Source organism: Rattus rattus, chromosome 12 (genome assembly GCF_011064425.1).
Source record: "Rattus rattus isolate New Zealand chromosome 12, Rrattus_CSIRO_v1, whole genome shotgun sequence".
Lineage (NCBI taxonomy): Eukaryota > Metazoa > Chordata > Mammalia > Rodentia > Muridae > Rattus > Rattus rattus.
The window spans coordinates 18,612,263-18,617,186 of NC_046165.1; the positions used below are offsets into that span (position 1 = coordinate 18,612,263).

General features: G+C 41.5%; 1 pseudogene; it reads right to left on the minus strand.

The window, feature by feature from the left end:
* Nucleotides 1-702: 702 nt before the first annotated feature.
* On the minus strand, nt 703-2,054 carry LOC116913466 (annotated as a pseudogene).
* Between the last annotated feature and the right edge of the window lie 2,870 nt (nt 2,055-4,924).

Here is a 4,924-nt window from a genome sequence, read left to right on the forward strand (position 1 = left end):
TTAAAAGTACTTTTGGTGTGTTACAATTCCAGACCTCTCCAGAGTAACACTTAGAGATTCTGTTCTGAGCAAGTCACCTTGTAACAGCCCTGACATTGCCCATGAGACCCAAAACAAAAGAACATCACTAAAAAACATGAAACAGTTTCTTTCCAGTTACATATTACCTTAACTAATTCTTTCATCGGAGAGGCAATTATCCACTTTCTTTGCCAAAAATATTCTGACTGACACAATGAAAAATATAAACATGTTTTTTCTCGAAAGAACCTGGTAAAGAAATTAAGATAAATAAGTAATTACAACAGGAGATAAGACTCAACAGACTCTAAATTAGAGACTTGAATAACGATTGGATTGGGTGAAATTGATGAGGAAGTCACTTCAGGGGCAGGCAAGTACTGACCTTAGTGGGACAGAGCGATATGAACCATCAAACAAAGAAACACAAGCAAAAAAATAAAACTCATTCTGTTTAGAAAAGTGATCAGATAAACAGACTATAATAGCAAGGCAAGGTAACGAAAGAAACTGGGATAGAAAACTATGGGAGAACTATTGACAGAAGGATTTAGTGCCATGTGAACAAATTAAAATTATAAACCAAGGTAGTTGAAATAATATTTTTAAATTAAAAAAAGTTAGTCCTAGAAAATTTTTTTAAAAACCAAAAAAAACGCATTTTTTCATTTAAAAAGTTTTAGGTCACATAAAACAAGGCAACATTTACTCCTTCTCGTCTTCTGGCACAGGGTCCGTGGGCGGCTCCTCCACCGTTGCGCTGTTGCTCTCTGAGCCGGAGTTACTGTCACTGGTCCCTTCCACCTCCATGCTGTCAACCCCCTCCTGCCCACTCTCCTTGTCCTCAGGAGTAGACGTGCCTTCTTCACCATTCTGCTGGTTCTCCGCAGTGTCTTCAAAGTGTGTCTCCTTTGTCTACACCGGGATGTTCTCCTCATCCTTTTTCTCCTCGGCTTTGTTCGCCACTTGCTCTTCCTCGGGGGCGATGCTGCCTTGACTACGCTCAGCTTGCTCGGCTGCCTCCTTCTCCCTCTCCTCCTGCCTTTTGCGGGCCCGTTCCTCCACCTGTGCTATCTGGGCTGCAATCTTCTCCATGCCTACTTCCACCTTCAGACCACGCAAACTTCTAAGTTCATTGTTAAAGGAGTCTGTGCTTTCCAGGATTTTCCTCTTCTTTTCCTGGTGTCGTTCCCCTATCTGAAGAAGCTCGACTTCTAGTTTCCACTGATGAACCATTAAAAACTGGACCTGTCCCTTGAGGACCTGCATTCTAGCTGTTGTGCCAACCGACCGCACATCAGGTACCACACTCTCACTGAGGATCTCACTGATGAGGCGGTGGTTTCTCTGGAAACGGGCAGTGGCTGTAGGTTTCATTGAAAAGCCATCATCATAATCGTCTGGGTCCTCAGCAGGCTGGATGCTCATGTAAGGTTCTCCTTTCTCCATGCGCGACTGTCTCTGTCGACTTTCTCATGCGCGACTGTCTCTGTCGACTTTCTTCCTCTAATGCAGCTTCCGCATGACTTTTTGCATTAATATACGCAAGGTGTGCAGGGGAATTGTGATAGGCCTTCATAGATTCATTGTACTCTATCTTTTCTGCTTCGTACTCTTAAATATTCTTGTTTCTCTTCATCAGTGAGATCTCGCCACCTGCCACCAATAATCTTGCCAATCTTCCACAACTTTAGGTCAGGGTTGGAAGCCTTTACTTGGTCCCAGACCTTTCTGCTGTGCCTCATGTAGGGCATGAGTGGCTTATTTGGTGGCTTTGGAGGCTTTGTGATTGTAACGTCAGAGGATGACCTGGCTGTTGGTGCCCGGGTTCCCTCCAAACCAGTAGTTGTTGTAGGCGAGATGACTGTATGGATTGTATCCCACAAACCCTGGTGTGCTGGGTATTTGTGTTGCAGGAGCTGGGGTGGGAGGTGGGGCATAAGATGGTCTTTTTGACATTTTGGAAGATTAAGTTCTCAGTTCCAAAGAATGAATCTGAGACACTGCGGGCCGAGAAGGCGCCCGCAGCTCCGGCTTCGCTTCCCTCTGTAGAAATTTTTTAAACACTGTTTTATTATTAGTTTTCTACCAGTTTGTTGTTTAGGGGTAGGGCCACAGGAGACTTTCCCCATTCCGTGGAAAGTCTATTGCTGGTGTGGAGGTCTTAGGTGGTCATATTGTTGAGGTATCATGGCTGAAGTTTCTCTGTGATTTCTGTGAGACACAATGTCACAGCAGACTTCCTATTCCTTTGGCTCTTACGATCTTCCTGCCTCATCCGTCTGAAACATCCCCTGAGTCTTCAGTGAAAAGGTATGCTATAAATAGCAGTTGGAGTTGGGCCCCTCACTATCAGTTGACTGTGCAGTTGTGGGTTTCTGTAACGATTTGCTTCTACTGCAAAGAGAAGTTTCTTTGATAAGCGATGAGAGCTACACTTAGCTATGGCTGCAAGTCTAAGTTTGATACTTTAGCAATAATTCATGCAGGTCCTGTAAAGTGGCGGCAGGAGGTCTCTTCTAAGACCCATGACCCCACTAGGCCTTGGTAGTTGGCTAGTTTTCTGTACCAGGCCTGACTGATTTCTCTTCTGTCAATCAGATCTGAAGTCCACTTAGACAGTTGCTGGTTGCCACCAGGATGTGAGTGTCACTGTTGCTTTCTATTTGAGGAAATAGAGACATAGAATATTTATTCAATATCCTATTATATTGTTAACATTATATTTTGTCTAAAATATTAAAGGCATAATCATAAAATAAAATTCATTATTCAAACACTTCATTGATCATAAAAGGCAGAGAATATTTGCAAAATAACTTATAAAATGATGCATCTATACTAAAAGAAATGTTTTAGCTCATTTTTCATTTTATTTGTGATAACACTTTGAATTTATTTTAATTATAAAGAAATGTTTAAATGTTTCTATAACATAAACCCAATTTCAGTATAACAGGGAGAGTACTTTATAAAGTGTCAGCGGGCAGAGTTTGAGATGGGCCAGAATAATAGTGATTCCAATCTTACCAGAGATGGGATACAGAGGATGCAACAAAGGGTTCTGATATATTAGTTAATATTCAAGTCTTTCAGCATCCTGGCCCTGTGTGTTCAGGTTAACGTAGTTTCCTTCTATGAAGTTATTGTATTGGAATTTCATTGTTTCCTTTTGCTGACTTGAATCAGTGTATATTCACAGCTTCTTTAGTTTTGCTTCTTTGAAAAAAACAGTAAATGATCATTGGGAGCTCCAATTTTTCCTTTACAGAGATAAATTAGGGAGGGATTCTCCTCTAACCTATGGGTCAGTACTTCTGTTATGAAATGGATAGTATAAATTTTTTTATGATGCATCTTCTAAGATGTATTCTGAGACTCTTGAATATACATAGAAGTCTCATGATTACAGTTTTGCTTACATATACCTTTACATTACCACAGCCCTGACATGAAATGGGCATTAAATTATTAATCTGTATATTAGACTGAACAAGTTGTAGACTTTTTAACTTCATAGAGCCATTTTATTCACATGGCTTGCTACTGTCAAAAGTACCTATGCAAAACCATGGTTTCTGACAACGTGTAACTCAAATTCCAGGAGGATCTGTTTCATCTGAATTCCATGGGAACTTGTCCACACATGCATGCACATACACACACACACACACACACACACACACACACACACACACACACTTTTGAAATGTTTAATAAAGTGTTATCCTTTTTTTAAAAGATGTGTAGGAAGGCAGGTCTGACAGTGGACCCAAGTTTGGTTCCCAGCACCCACATCAGATCATCACTGGTAACTTCAGTCCCAGGCACTAACTGCCCTATTCTGGTTTCTTTGGACTCCGTACACAATCCCGCATGTATAAGCACACATATACTCATAACTAAAAATAATTATGTATAATGAAAGAGTAGATAATCTAGCACAAGCCGCTAAGTGCGCATGTAAGCATGACAGTATCTATGTTTGTCCACTTTTGACTCTGGATAAGATGTGACCTACATCAGGCTCATCCATGACACTGTCACACAGTGATGGATTCTATATGCTGAACTGTAGGCTAAAAGAAACCCTTTCTCCTAAATCGCGTATGGTCAAGATATTTTATCACAGTGACAGAAATAAAACTAGAATGGATATTTAGATAAAGTGGACCGAATCTGAGAAAAAACCAGAGCTATTTTCATCCTAGCAAATATAGTAAGAGGAGGCATCCCTGAGCACAACTGAAGCCACCACCTCTACATTTCTCTAAGATACAGAAAATCTCATTTTATATCCCTAGCCTTAGCCTACCATGAAATTTAGACTGGATGATTAACAACTCAGACCATAACAACAATCAAGATACAAGCAATAATGAAAATTCTTTTTCTTTTTCATCCTTTCAAACTCCATGGTGACACTCTTGGGTCCAGAGTGTTACCTTCATCCATTATTGTTGTTGTTGTTGTTGTTGTTGTTGTTGTTGTTGTATTTTTTTCTTTTTTTTTACACTTCAGATCTTATCCCCCGCCCAGGCCACCCTCTGATTATTCCACATCCCATACCTCCTCTCCACAGGCCCTGTCTCCACAAGGATGTCCCCACCCCATCCACCTAACCAGACCTCTAAACTACCTGGGGCCTCCAGTCTCTTGAGGATTAGGTGCATCTTCTCTGACTGAACCCAGACCTCAGAGTCCTCTGCTGTATATGTGTTGGAGGCCTCATCTCAGCTGGCGTATGCTGTCTGGTTGGTGGTCCAGTGTCTGAGAGATCTCGGGGGTCCAGGTTAATTGAGACTGATGGTCCTCCTACAAGGTTGCCACCCTCCTCCTCAGTGTCTTTTAGCTTTTTCCTCATTCAACCACAAGAGTGAGCAGCTTCTGTCCATTGGTTGTG